We start from the raw sequence: 16357 nt of genomic DNA on the forward strand, positions 1-16357 counted from the left end.
TTTACATATATGTTATTATTTGTCTTAAAAATTTCGCGTCCATGTCACTATCACAGACGTAAAGGCATCATCACCGTAGCTATCAGTTATAATACCAGGAGCTACATCAATATCACACATTTTATGATATCGTTTCCACATTTCTGTTGTCAGAGATGTACCACAATCTATGATCTTGTGAGCTTTACAATATTCTCTATTGTTTTCTATACATGGTTAGCTACATTATCATTTTCTTTAAAAGCCTATGTGTTCAGTTTTATTATTTAATCCGTCAACCCATCTTCCCAAACTCAATTACATCATCTTAGCATATAGAAAAAAAATCAACAAAGTACCTTTCATTTAATCTTAGGAACCGCATCATCCTTTCCACCTATAGTTTAGTTTCTTGAGCCCAAGATTCTTTCATTATATACCATGCAGTGTTCTTTAAGAGATGTGGTATACCACCGCCAGAATGTTTTTTTTTTGTTTTTATTTTAAATTTTTTATTAATTTATTTTTTTTTAATATTTTTTTCTCCTCTAATTTTATGATATCAGGAAGTCGTGTGGTGGTTTTCTTCGTGTGCTTCTGATTATTCTTCTCAAAATTATGGTGGTTTTCTCCGTGTGCTTTTGATTATCCTTGTCAATATTATGGAGGTTTTCTCCGTGTGCTTCTGATAATCCTTGTCAATATTATGAAGGTTTCCCCGTGTGCTCCCGATTATTCTTGTTAATATTTTAATAGATTTCTCCAAATGCTTTTGATTATTCCTGGCTAGACATCTGATGGTTTTCTCTGAGTGATCCTGATTATTTGTGAGAAATCGATCTCTGCATGAATGATTTTTTACTAAATGCGTCATGACATTTTATTCAGAATTACATTTAATTAGTGAAATCCTGCTAATAAATTAGCACTTACAATATTTTTATTAGGTGGATTTAAAAAAAATAACCTTACTCAGACAAATAATATGCTACGGGACAGCTGAGAAGCATTAACATGTAAGACAAACGGCATTGTCCTTGGTGTCTAAGACAGATAATTTTATTCAGAGTTTCGTATAAATTTCCGAATTCATATTAACAAATCGGAACTTAAAATTTTTTTTATCAGGTGGAAATCGGACAAAAACAGAAGATCATTAATCAGACGATTACTACGTCATGAAACAACTGAGAAACTCTATCACACACGAAGATTTCCCTTCCCCTTGAGTTCTAGCGAAGCCCTCCTTCTGTTGCGATCGTTAGGGAGCATCCTGCACCCCACACAAAACATTGACTGCTTATACAGATAACAGAGACTGCTTATACAGACAACTGATACATGCTGGATGCTAATATGTGAATAGGTTATCTTGTGATTCTCGCTAGGCCATGATGTTATTCACTAATTTTTTTAAATAAGGACGATGTTCTTCCTCTTGAGATCTAGGGAAGCACACATTTTTCAACAGATCGTTAGTGAGCATCCCGCATTCAGCATAAAAGAAATAATTATTATTTACCAGCTAGCAACATGTGGAGTCATCTGTTGATGAAAAGTAGAACTACTTACAACCAGTACTTTTGTATGGGATAACTTAACTCTCGCTGACGAAATAATTTTAAAAAATTCAATTTAAGGAATGGTTTAATTTACAACTCTTAGTTTTCATCTGCCATCAGTCGCAGAAGCTAACATGTACCCTGATTCGTTGCCTGTAGCTGTATCAAACCGACATCACTGTAGATAATGCAGCAATGTGATTACCTTGAGAAAGAATGCTAAACGTCATGAGAGAAGCGAGTGTAGTTTGGGTCATTGTCAAAAACCATTTAATTGCAGTCAGTGTCATAAATCCTTTGGTAGAAGATATTACTTGGATAGACATTGCAAGAACTGTACAACTAAGATAAATAAAGATAACGAAGACTGTGTTCCAAAATCGTGGAAGAGGAACGAAGGCAGAATATTAGACGACAATAATGATTATGAAGAATGTAAAAAAGCTAATGCTAAAAATATTGATATAGATCAAAACAATAATTTAAAATTAAAAACAAACGAAGAAAGTAGCAACCTCATTAGAAATGAAAATATATTTACACCAACATCTAGTCGTCTCCACGAAAATGTGAAAGATGGAGAACCACCTGAAGCTGACAATACCAAATACTGTGATGAAACATCTGAAGCTGACATGATTGAAGATTGTGGTGACACATCTGAGGTTGACATGATCGCTGACTGTGCTGTCACAACTAAGGTTGACATCATTGAGTACTGTGCTGAAGCACCTAAAGCGGTCAAGATCGAAGACTGTGATGGCGGCCTAGGACCAAAACGGTGGAAACGTCGTAATAAAGTAAATTATCCTGATTAAGCTTGTGATAATCACTGGCTCGATGCCGAAAGTGACCTTGTGGTTGGTGTTGAAACGAAAAACACCAGAGATAATAATATTTATTATAAACATAATAGGAAGATGAACGTAGCAGAAGATATTGATTATACCTCATGGGAAGATCCTAACATATTGGTTGACAGGCTAAGACTACTACATGGTTCGCTTTGTGCAGGAAACTATTAGAACATCAAAGAAATATCCTTCATACTTAAAGAACTGAAGGAAGCTGGCTACATAAAATAATGGTTTCAATTAAATGCATGTGTATAAACTTGAAGAAAAATTAATATTTTTTTCAAAATGGATTTTAAAAATTTATCGAAAAGCTCATTTCTAAATAAAACTTATAACGTAAAGGTATAAAAAAGTCACCACTGACATCCAAAAATGTATACTAATAAAGTCATGCATGTGAACATGTCAAGTTCGATAAAAAAAAAAAAGGAATTTAAATCAGTTGGAGCTGTTGGAGCTGTTGGAGCTGTTGGAGCCGTTGGAGCCGTTGGAGCCGTTGGAGCCGTTGGAGCATTTGGAGCATTTGGAGCCTTTGGAGCATTTGGAGCTGTTGGAGCTGTTAGAGCCATTGGAGCTGTTGGAGCATTTGGAGCATTTGGAGCATTTGGAGCCTTTGGAGCATTTGGAGCATTTGGAGCATTTGGAGCCTTTGGAGCATTTGGAGCTGTTGGAGCTGTTAGAGCCATTGGAGCTGTTGGAGCATTTGGAGCATTTGGAGCATTTGGAGCCTTTGGAGCATTTGGAGCTGTTGGAGCATTTGGAGCCTTTGGAGCATTTGGAGCTGTTGGAGCTATTGTAGCTGTTGGAGCATTTGGAGCAGTTGGAGCTGATGGAGCTAAGAATTAGTCGTTTCACGTCTATGCAGGGCTAAATGTTTATAAGATTGCTGGCTTTCGCAAGTGACCATGTAGTAGGATAGAATTTATGTAATAAATATTATGTTTGTAAAAGAACTTGTGGTGTTTTATTTCTCGAACCTGCCACTTTTCTGGTATTTATATTAAATTTAATTTCAGCTTCGTCCATAGATCGAAGCAAGTTTCGATTCAATATGTAAAATAATGTGTGATTTTTCGGTGAATTTTGGAATTTCTCCCGAACTAATAAGTCAATAAATAGAAATATCTAAGATGGTTCCCTAAATTTCAATATGGCGGGCATCTCATGTTAAATGACTGGATGTATATAAATACTAGGATGTTATTTGACTTATTTTAGTTTTTGTGTGCTGAGTGTAGCCGAGTAGACTGATGAAAATAAGTGAGGAGCTTAATGTAGAATGGACTTGTGTTGATGAATATGTTGGTGACCTACTGTATGTGCATAAATCGAATGCTAGTGGTCTGATAATATTTTGGGTTATTTACGAAGATATTTATCGATGTGTGCTATGAAAAGCATAAAAGTGTATAGTAAACTTATAGAGTAGGACTCTTGTTTCGGAGACTTTTGTCATAAGGCTTAACAAGGATCGACTCTGAAGGCTTTGAAAATGTATGGTACTGGTCATGTATTTTCTGTAGCTATATCAACACTGAAGGACCCCTGAACTGCAGATGAGAGGTACAAAAATAATTGACTTTGGACCTAGCCCGGTATCGTATAAATTATTTTAGAAATGTGTTGTAGGTAGACATTTGGAGTCAGTTGGAGGTTATGAGTAGCTGTACATAATTAAATTTAAATTTGAGTAGTTTAAATTATGTTTGGGTTGTGAAAGTTTCATTGTTCAGAGACTCTTAATCCTTCTAGTAAGTCTAAATGAACCGTGTATGTAGGATGTGCGATTAGTTGTTTCAATATATAATTTAAACTTGTATTCCTTGAAATTGCTAATTTATTAAGTAGTAACAATTGATGTATTGACATACGTATTATACAAGTGGACGCTGATATTTAAGCGAGTCTTAGACAGCAGGTCCCTCAGTCCACCTCTTGTAGTGGTACATTGCAGATCTGATGGATTGACTTGTCTGCATATAAGTCCGATACATGAATATTCATGTGTATCCGAACTCTATGGTAGCAACGATGACATCAGTACAATTCCCAATGGTGACGGGGTCAACGGCTGCAGAGATCTTGACGGAGGGTTTCGCGTCTTCACCGAGGTCCCTGACGACGGAGGCGATGATGACGAAGCAGATCTCGATGACAACGATGAGGGCAGTCCCAGAGATTCGAATGGTAACTAGGCTACCATCACCAGAGATCCCGATGATGGCTGTATCTACTGTCTCTTCACTCCAAGAGACTACAATGTGTGCATTATCGACAGCAGAGGAGACTCCGATACCTGAAACTACACCGAATATGGTAAATAAAACATTTTGTGTGCAATTCCCAGCTTCTGCATCAGTCGTGTATACTTCAGATTCTTTGACATCCAGTACAGATTATCTGTCAATGTCGACTGGGAAATCTCCGGCTCATGCAACATACGGGACTTCGCCGTCTACAACAGCGGTGCACAATGAAAGTAATATACTTTCCGAGCCGTCGGTGACTGAAGGTCTAACGAGGAGACATCTGTGTACGTACTGTGACAAAACTTTTAAATACCGTCAACATGCAAGAAGACATGAAAATCATGTCTGTAGAAGAAACGCTAATCGTGTGACATTTCCGTGTGACCCATGTGGTGTACATTTCACAAACAAAAGTAATTTGATTAGGCATTGTAAAAGCAAAGTTCATTTGCAAGTTGAACATCGGGGAAGCGATGATAATTGCGATGAATATCTGTATCAGTGCCGCTACTGTGGTAAACGTTTTGAACGACTACAAAGTACACGCATCCATGAAAATAATGGCTGCAGAAGAAATCTTGACCGTGTAAAATTTCTGTGTGAGAAGTGCGGTGTAAAGGTTACACGAAAATTTTACTTGAAAAAACATTATAAATTTTGTAAAGGTGGGTTTCTAGCATCATCTCTGGTCCTCTAAGGTGTTACACTCCTGATCTGATGAATCGTGATCTGTATGAATTAGTTATATTTTGTCACTCTTAAAACGAACTCTAATAATTTATTGTAATAAAAATTGAATATTGCAAGGACTGAAAAATGTATACGATATATATATATACCATGTCAGATTTTATTGTGCATAAATGTACAATTTTTAAAAAAAAATTATTGAATTAAAGAATTTTTAATTTATTTTTCCTAACCTACATCCTTTATCTAAATGTAATAAACTACATGTGACACGTAATTAAGGTCGGATTTGTAATGTCCGTTTTGTCTTGTTTGTGTGTATTATTTTGTTTACCAATAATGCTGAAGACAGTTTATTGCTAAAATTATTTCAGTCTGAGTATGCCATCTGCATTCTTAAGATTTTTATGGGAGTTGTTTTGGTAAAGGGCAGGTACAGGTAATGTAATATTAGAGCAAATCTGATAGGAACTTCATTTATTATTTCTGAGAAATAATTTATTACTCCCCGAAATAAAACTAAAAGCCTTGTGGAAAATTTATGGTCTTAAATCGTAACCTGTCATATATTGTTGTACACTACGGAGGTGATATTAAAAAATTGAATAATGTTAATCAATTGCGCACACTTCGGAGTAAGCTGGTGCACTGGCTGGGCTGTAACAGTAAGATTCTCGATACTTGGTAAGCGATTATTCGTCCGAATTACTCACACATTCATACTGATTACTAACATGAATTTAGGGTTCACGAAAAAAATGTATACTGGCCGGGGGTCATGATTTAAATATTTTGCCGCTTATAATTTTCAGAGTAAGGAGTATGCTATTGGGTTTGAATCTGTTATATACACTACAAATTTTTTTTATAGTAGCGAGTTATACATTCGATGGCTGATTTTCTGCTCTGGATCCGTGTTTAGCACTTTTAAACTGATTCCAGTGAGTACTTTACATGAGCCTTATTACGATTTCACTGGAGTTTTACGTGTAATGTGTTAAAACGCTAGCGAGGTGATGTATGCATGTCTCGAGCAAACATATGACTGCTGCAGCATTCTGCAAGCTTGCAACTCCTGCGCGAGGGGTCAATGTTCATTTGCGGGTGACGGTATGCATGTCTCGATAGTGTAGTCTCTGCCTCTATCCTTGAGAATTTTTTTAATTTTCTTTGAGGTTAACGTGCTTGAATTTAGGTACTTTTGACTAGACGCACGTGGATAAGTTTAAATTCGTATGCATTGGAACATATATTTCTACATGAGGTAGGAAAATACATAGATGCTTCAATGACTGTGATAGGTATCGAACACCTGTTCCTTGCCCTATGAGTGACCAGCACTTGTTTGACCTATCTCCTCTACCCTCGTTTACTTTGTGATATAGACGAGACATTGTTGTTTTCAGAGATGATGGTTAAAATGTCTTGTAGAAATTACTATGAGCGGTAATTATTTTAGTCGAAGTGATACTTTAATAATACACGTATAAATAACGTGAAGGTTTTTTTATGTGTAAACAAATCATTGATAGGATGGATTTGTATGTAGAAATGGTGGTATACCACATCTCTTAAAGAACACTGCATGGTATATAATGAAAGACTCTTGGGCTCAAGAAACTAAACTATAGGTGTAAAGGATGATGCGGTTCCTAATATTAAATGAAAGGTACTTTGTTGATTTTTTTTTCTATATGCTAAGATGATTTAATTGAGTTGGGGATGATGGGTTGACCGATTAAATAATAAAACTGGACACATAGGCTTTTAAAGAAAATGATAATGTAGCTAACCATGTCTAGAAAACAATAGAGAATATTGTAAAGCTCACAAGATCATAGATTGTGGTACATCTCTGACAACAGAAATGTGGAAACGATATCATAAAATGTGTGATATTGATGTAGCTCCTGGTATTATAACTGATAGCTACGGTGATGATGCCAATACGTCTGTGATAGTGACACGGACGCGAAATTTTTAAGACTAATAATAACATATATGTAAAGAAGATGGAAGCCGTAGCACGTGAGACCAAATTGATCATCGAGAGTCAGTCCAAATGATTGCAGAATAGGCTAAAACTTCTACTTGGTTTGCAAAATCTTGAAAATAAATACATCCTCAAAGAAACATGAACTAAGAAATGCAGGGTTTATAGAATGGAACCTACTTTTTTTTTGATCGGATGTATATTAATGGGAATACATATACAATTTACTATTAGTTTTATTAAATCTCATTTTTACGTATGTACTTTCATGCTCTTGGCGTCTACAGAGTTTATAAAGTATAAAAAATATTTACGTACCTGGTTTTTTGTTTAACGTGTATATTTTGAATTTTTAAATTTGATTTTCTAAAAGAACAATGACTGAAATGATGCTTGTTATAAACTAAAAGACCTTCTATAACTGATGTGATTTATAATGATAAGAAATTTTGAGGATGGTATGAGCAATAGGATGTAATTATGATGGTATGAGCAATAGGATGTGTCATTGGCTTGATACTTCGCTTGAATGAAATTTAAATGGTACCTTGAGATGAAAGCTGCAAGTGCGTGCATTTCGTGTCCATTTCATTTGTCGAATTTTCTTCCAAAAGTATTACCTTATTTTGGTGTGCTTCTTCTTTCAATGATGTTTTGACTCGAGTATTATAGTATTTGGTTCTTGATTTGACTAGTGTATTATTCCAACCGGTGCATGTATATAAGCGAGTCCTAGACAGCAGGTCGCTCAGTATGTTACTGACGACGTGAGGATCACCTAGTTTGTTTCTTCTGGTGCATAAGTCGCGTAATTACCTGTTCTTGTGAACTCGATGACATCTTTACCATCTAAAACGACGAACTTGATGGACGTTGTACCATCGTCTACGGGAACCCTGACGTCAGCGGTGACGAAGAAGGAGCATATCCCGTCAGCAACGACGATGTCATCACAAGAGGAGACTTCAACACCAGCAGACGAGACTTTAATGCCGGTGGTGCTGACTACACAGGAAATCTCGTCGAACTTCGTTTCGCCCTCGATGGAGAATTCAATGTATGGTGATTCAACAACAACTAACGAACATCAGTGCTGTTACTGCTACAAGATTTTCTCCAACAACATCAATGCTCGACGACACGAGAGGAGAGAATGCGCTAAGAATCCTCCTCGCAAAATGTTTAGCTGTAACCAGTGTCGCAAGCAATTTGCAAGGCATGATAAGTTGAAAAGACACTTGAAGACATGTCGAGGACCTGCTGCGCGTAAGAAAGTAAAGGTTTCTATACAACAAAGATGTATCGATGCGCATAAGAGCACACCTGTAAATGGTACGACTGTGGCAACGCAAGTATCTGGTTCGGGTCTGAAAGGCTCGTCTTCATCACCACAGTATCCTTGCAGCTACTGTGATACGTTGTTCGCATTTTCTCATGATGCATGGAGACATGAACGGAGTAAATGCACGAAGAATGCATCCCGTATAAAGTTTCGCTGTGATGGGTGTCATGAATGGTTTACACGTATTGATAGTTTGCGGCGACATGTGAAAAAATGCAACGGTAAAATCCGTGTGTCTTCTGAAGATTTACCTGTAGAAATTTCGCCTCCTCACTTTAGGTTGGAGACTCGTAAGCGTACAAGAAAGAAAACCGATGTGCAGCAACCGATTGCTATAACGTCTGGACATGAAAATAAACCTAAGAATGTGATCGGCGCATTACAAGTGAATGATAATAGGTTCTACTTGGCGCAGTCTGCATTTCGTGGAACATTGAAAGATTTCTATTATTTAAATACGTTAGGTGAGTCGAAAGACATTTGTAATTTTATTGACGATATTAGACAGGACATAATCAATCAGCTTACTGATGACGTAGCAACAAACGGTCCTTTGAAATATAACTTGTGGTTGGACTGTATATATGGAAAGCCATATCCATTCGATGACGAAGTGAAGAAGTGTGCATTCAAGACATCGGCTGCAGTAATTTACAATTCTGACGATGTGAAGCAAACTGTTAAAAACGGTATCCAGAAACTATGTCAAGAGGAGGAGAACTATGTGTGTAAAGGTTCTGGCTGGACTCTGTCTATTATAAACCGATTGGAGCTAATAATTAGTCATTTCACGCCTATGCGGACCTAAATGTTTATAAGATTACCGGCTTTCGTAAGTATTCGTGTAGTAGAACATATATTATGTAATGAATTTTATTTTGTGAAAGAATTTGTGTTGATTTATTTCTCGAACCTGTCACTATTATGTTAAATTGTTATATTTAATTGTTTGGCTCTTACTGGTTTTGAACCAAGGACCTTAGTCGATCTAATTAATCATTTTATTGATTGCAAATTTATTTAATGAATTTAGAACTTTTTCACGAGTTATAGATAAATAATTACGAATTTCCAAGATGGCGGACATGATGACTTTTAGGATGACGGTAGTAGATTATATTAAGCCTCTTTAAAAATGTTGAACATGATTTTTTTGAAATTATTTTTTACATAAATATAAATATATTGGTAGAGTCAAGTATCGAACCAAGGACAGGAACTGACCGGATCAATTATTACTTTAATGAGTAAATTTTCTGATGAATTTTGGAATTTTTCCCGAATTTCTATCTAAATAATTACACAATTTCAAGATAGCCTCCAAATGACAAGATGGCGGGTGTCACAGCAATATTTATAAATGATTTCTGCAATCTAGCGGGTTAGAATTAAACTAACATGGCGTCAGCGCACTCTAGCCAACGATAACAAGATGGTGGTCTCCAGCAGACGAAGACAAGATGGCTGACATGATGTCATACTAGGTGAAGATATATACTTTGACATAAGTGGTGGGGGTCAGACTGCCAGCAGTCACTGCGAGGGAAGGATCGTCACCATTTTTAATTTTTTGCACTCGTCGGGTTCGAACCGAGGACTCCGAACTCCGTGTCGTAAATGTTTGTTTTTTAAATATTTTTTATTAAAATTTTATTAATTGAGTTTTTTTATAATTTTTAAAAAAAATTGATTACAATCGGATAATAAATAAAAAAGTTAAAGATGGCGACCGTAAAGAAATTTGCAACGGTGACGTCATAATTCAAAATGGCGGAAAACACGTCACCGGAATTTTCGAGAACACACAATTACGTCATCCAAAATGGTGGATCCAAGATGGCGGATCCAAAATGGCCGTCGGGGTCAAGGTCAAGGTCAAAGCTCCCCACCAGTGGCTTAGAGTGGTTTGACCATGGGGAATTTAAGCCACTATGGGGACATTTCAAGATGATGTTATTTTTAAGGTATAAAACGGGAAATGTTCCCTCGAAACGGGAATTTTTCCCTCGAAAACGGGAAATTTTGAGTCATTTTGAGTCATTTTTGAGGAATTTTGAGGAATTTTGGGTCAAAAATGGCCGCCGTGACGTCACAATCCAATATGGCTGACCGACAATCCACAATCCACACCCAGGACCCAGGCGCAGGAGCCCCTTTTCTATACTACTCTTCGGGCACTACTCTCGAACGGTCTCCTGGGGCTGGTCGTCGGACTGGCTCATGGATCATCCTTCTCTGAATACTCCATCGTCGAGTTGAAACGTTCTTCCACACCTTCCTTCAGTCAGTCGTTGTTGGACAGGACAGAAGTAGACTCGGATTTCAAACCTTCATTGGATTTGCCGGTTATTCTTTCGCAAATCAATTTTTGATTATCCTCAAAATTATATATTCCTGGTAAGTTCTTTTCTACACGTCGATATCCGCAGCTAATGGTTCAGCACTCGTTGATAATAACTGGTAATTCTTCGTAAATAATTTTATATAAATCCACTTAATTTCTTGCAAATATCAATAAATCTTCTCTAATTTTCAGCAATCCAGCTTGAAATATTTAATATCGTCATATTTCTTGTAGTAGATATTTGGAGAATCTAACTTAAAAACGTGCTTACTGACGAACATTCTAAAAGAACATTTTTTCTCTATCTTGTTAAAAACAACGCGATTCTCTAAATTTTGACAAAACATGAACTGTTTGTCCAGAAATTAAGTAATGAAAACTCGTATTCTTTACAAATGCAGAGAAAAAAAATGAATTAAAATAAAATTTAAGGTTTATGACCAAAGATATAAATCATAATCATAGATAAAGCAAAATACTTTTCAAATCACACACAATTGCATAGAATAAGCGAACTATAATTTGAACTGATGAAAATGTTAAGCGTGAATAAAATAAATAAACCGATTTCTATAAAGTGTAGAAATTACCTTTATAGACTGAATACTTTCCGCAACTGGACAGCCTCCTGGCCTGCCCACTGTTAGCCTTCCGCGGACTACATCTTGTGAAGTTTGATTTATCCTGTCCCCTCGGGTCAGAATACTCCCATGCTTGACCTGCCTTGATCTTTCGCACTACTTTCGGCTCCCAATGCACTGATACATCTCGGCTCTCGCAGTGACGCCAGAGAGAGACACTTGCGCACCCCCATCGTGCACAGATGTAGCATACGTGTTCGTCTGAGTTTTACTTCACGTGTGTTGGTGCTGGTTTTTAATGCTGCATGCAGTTGCTAAATGATATGGGATAGTTCCGAAATTGTTATTCTCTTTCGACATGTAGTTTAGTTGCTGATATCGTTTATTATGTTACTTGTGTAGTGCCACACCCCGCAGCATGGATGCTCCTGTACATCTTCTCGTCAGCATGTCGTGACGACACGAGTAAGGTGGAATAGTTCCTCCAAGCCCAGGCTTTCGCATGAGGAGCCGGAGGAGCCGACCGCCATCTTGGATTGTGAAGTCACGGTGGCCATCTTGGATGACCATAACCTTGACCTTTGATTTCAGCCTTGACCCCGGCGTCCATCTTGGATCCGACATCTTGGATCTGCCATTTTTAAATCGAGCGCCCCGCTCATTAATGCTGCTCTTTTCGTTACGCCCACGACCTTGAATGTGTATGATGTCATCATTACACTTTTTGTTACGGCCGCCCTCTTGGATTATACAACGGTGAAATTTTCGTCATGGTCACTATATTGAATTATGATAACAAGTCAGCCATCTTTAATCTGATTTCGCAACATCACGTCAGCTATCACTGTTCCACCTCGTTAGCGAGGTTTCCCATGTGTAGAATGCTGCTGTAGCATGCATTATGGGTCTTAATAATCAAGCCTGAGTCGCAGAGCATTAAGAGTTGCGACACGAGTGGAACACGGGAGGTGGACACGCGGAAAGTAACACGCCGCGGCACAGCCGAGCACGTGCGACGACCGGTGGAGCTCAAGCACCGGTGCAATCTCGGTCTTGATATAGACATTGGTATATTTTTTTGTTAATAATATCCCATGCCATGTGGTATCGAAGCCAGGAAGCCGGGAATCCATGTGGTGTAGGCCGCCGTGAGTCCAAGTGTGCTGCGGAGGTCGGCACCGCTCGACCGAGCTTGCTCAGCAGCGAGCATCTATCTGGCCGGACAGCTGGTGTCTGTCAGCACCATCCTTCTGTCGTGTCGGCTGGTGGGAGTGGGCTTGACCTATCTGGCAGTGGCGCTGCAGGTCAGGTAACCGGGCCTAAAAACGGGCTGTAAACTGCACGGCGAGGTTTCCCCTTTAGCCTTGTAGTCGGTGAGGAGATTCAGGTAACCCCGAAGTCTCCTCTGCCTGATCTGAGGTTTCCACACACCGATTAGGAAGGTGATTGCTCTTTGGAGGTGTCGGAACTGTTGCCGGTTCTAGTATCCGAGACATGACCCATCAAGCCCGCAGAAAGATTGTGTGATGCGATTATCTAGCCTCTCCACATCAAGTGGCAACCCTCTGCCTCCACGTTGGCACCACTGTTGGGGGAGGATCGTGGTGACTAAGTTGGGTGGGTTCCCCAACCTCTGGTCATAGCACCTCTCTAACTAAAGAGGGCTCTGCCGGGTCCAACTTTGCTGCAGTGCATCCTCAATTGCATGTATGAGACCGGAAATGGTGAAAGGGCTGAATCTGTGGGCAACAGCAGATGCGATAGAAACCTTTCCGGGGGGTTCGACGGCCGAGCCTCGGTACATCGGTCCCAAAGGGCCCCATAGTGAATGGATCAGGCCCCATGGTAAAGGAAGGACTGGGTATGGTGGTTATGGTGTCGGGCGACCGGGCCTAAAAACGGGCTGTAAACTGCACGGCGAGGTTTCCCCTTTAGCCTTGTAGTCGGTGGAGGTACTGAGGCAACCCCCAGGTGCCTTCAGCCCGGGCACTGTAGTTGCCATTTTCCAGCTGGGGCTGACGGCGGTCGTCGCCCGACGAGTGCAGTCGCATCCGGGCCTTAACCGGCTGTAAACCCGTCGGGCCGAGGTACGGCGGGTCGGAGGGTTTTCCGAGGCGACGAGGACACCTCGTGGCTGCACTCTGAAGCGTGATGGTCTGGTCAAACTACCGGCGAACAGTCTGCCGAGTAGACCAAAAGTTGTTCGTAGTGCGGGGAGAATCCACCATGTTTGAATGGTGCCCCGCTGAGGTTTCCTCTAAGGCCCAGGATTCTTGTTGGGAAGGACTCGTACTTGGGAGTGGTGCCCCAAGTGCTTTAGGGGCAGGTATCAGGGTTCCCTAGCCCATTGAAGTGCTGACGTTGTGAGCGACGAGGACAGCTCCGGTTACCAGCCTGGACAGCTGGAAGAGGTTGGGTAGGCCTCCACCGGTGATTGAGGAGTCCCAGTGTGAGGCGGGAGACCGGGGTAGGCGCCAGAAGTGATGACAACTCCAGAGGGCTAAGGGAGCATCCAACTTGCTGGTGAGCTGAGTGGAGTAGGGGGCCGGAGGTGGTGCATAAGCTGGAATGGGTAGCCTCAGCCTATTTGCATAGCCAAAAGCTCTAACGCTCTTCCTGGTTGTGTATGCGGCGTATCCGCATCCATGCCCATGGGGGCCCCAGGGCGGTAGGGCCTAACGGCTAAGAGCGCTGGGTCAAAAAGAAAAGGGGGGGAAACCCTATTTGTGACGTTGTCGTGTCGGCTGTGCGCGTGCTGTGCGCGTGCTGTGCTCGGGCTGTACTCGTGCTGTGCTCGGGCTGTGCTCGGGTTGTGCTCGCTGCGGCGCGGGGAAACATCCCGGGTAATGCATTCCTTACCACCTCGTGTTTTTTTTTAAATATTAGACACGGATTTTCGACAGCTCGGCAGAGCGCAGGCACTGGCTTATGCTTTTAAAGAAGCCAACATTCGTGGCCTGGTGCAGTTGTTACGTCGACAGCCATCTGCAGTTGACCACGTGAAATAATAATTTATTTCCTTTCGACAATTACGTGTTAGTTTATGTCTGAAAATATAAATACAAATATATTTGGAAACCGATATATTATCTCTGTCAATGACAATGGTAATGAGAAAATATATCAAAATAATAATTACAACAAAACTTATGAATTTAAAATTTCTATAATAAATTACCCTTAAATTTATTGATGCCATTCCATTTATATTTGTATTTTCTGGTAAAAACTTCGACAATGACTTATGTACCCATAATTTTGTTCGAAAAGGCAGGATATTGTTTTCAAGCTTTCTCTAGTTGGTTATGGTTTAGTGTTGACTTATTCAGTGTAAAATCGCTGAAAATTGATCATTTCACTCGGCTGAATAAAGACATAGGTCAAACAATTTCACTTCAATACGTGCGGAAAGCTGTGTTCTTGGCCCGGTTTAACTTACTAATAGCAATGCATAAGCAACATTTGTATGAAAATTTTTAAAATTTAATTTTTCATTATTGTTGTTTTAAGGGGTAGTAATTATGCATGATTTGGCTTCTAAAATTTCATGACTTTGCCCAATATTTATTTTTAAATTCATTCATAAAATTTACTTAATAAGTTAAATTATTGTTTATCAAAGATTTTTAAGAAATTTAAAGACAATATTAATATTCAGTCCTGGCATTAACTAAAAAGAATATAATCATAAAGTTCACAGTTTTAAAGATACCGTACATAAGAAGACTTTTGGTAAAATTCTACAGTTCAATAATAACATATATAAATATCTAACAATTTGCATTTCCGATATCCCAGAAAAGCACAGAGAATTTTGTAAAATAATCTTATATTTTGATATTTGTGATTTCTATTCTAAAATTAAATGTGTTTTATGACAAATACTACATAAAACGGTTGATTTTAAATTCAAATAGTTTGATAACGTGATATAGTTCATGATAGGATTGACAAAAAAAAATTGAATTTAACGTTTTCAAAATTATTAAATAATCAATTCATTTAAATAATACCTATTATAAAAATTAAAAATGGTTGTAATGACTTTAATTTAAATAATGGGGAAAAGAAAAAGTTCAGGATTGTCTGTTCAAAATGAGCTATTTACATTTATGAGAGTCTGTGACTAAACGAAACTTGAGATGTAGCCATTATATTGTGCGCTACAATTGTTAAAACTATAATGTGAATTTTGTGAATACAATGGATGTATTATCGTAGTCTGAATAATGAAAGTTATATTATGAAAAGAAAAACAAAATTTTTATTTCTCTATTTAAAACTATTTAGTTGGAAATAGCACATTTTGCAAAGGCAGTCGTTAGTAATAAAAGAAGAAGAATTTAAAAACTACTCCCTCCAAAGCAGGTTGTGATAATGTTTAGAGACCGGAAAAATTCGCGCTTTCGATGACCTCTAGGATAGACTCCACAACCCCCTACATACTCAGGCAAATGCCACCTGCTCATTGGCTATTGACTCGTGACACCTGTCGAATGGGACGCTTACGATTCATACTTTTTTGGTTGAAGGTTTTCTATTGGCTCAAAGTCCTTCAGATAAACTGTAAGCCAATCACAGAAGCAATATAAATGTACAGTTGTTTGGATTCTAGCATATCGTTAAATAAATACGCGAATTTTTCCGGTCTCTATGTATTTGTCGTGGCTCAACGTGCAGTACAAGTGAGTGAGGTTGTTGCAGTCTCGCCGGAGTCCATCGTGATCCCCATAGTGGGTTGCATCCTGGGCTTCCCGGTG

Source organism: Bacillus rossius, chromosome 12 (genome assembly GCF_032445375.1).
Source record: "Bacillus rossius redtenbacheri isolate Brsri chromosome 12, Brsri_v3, whole genome shotgun sequence".
NCBI lineage: Eukaryota > Metazoa > Arthropoda > Insecta > Phasmatodea > Bacillidae > Bacillus > Bacillus rossius.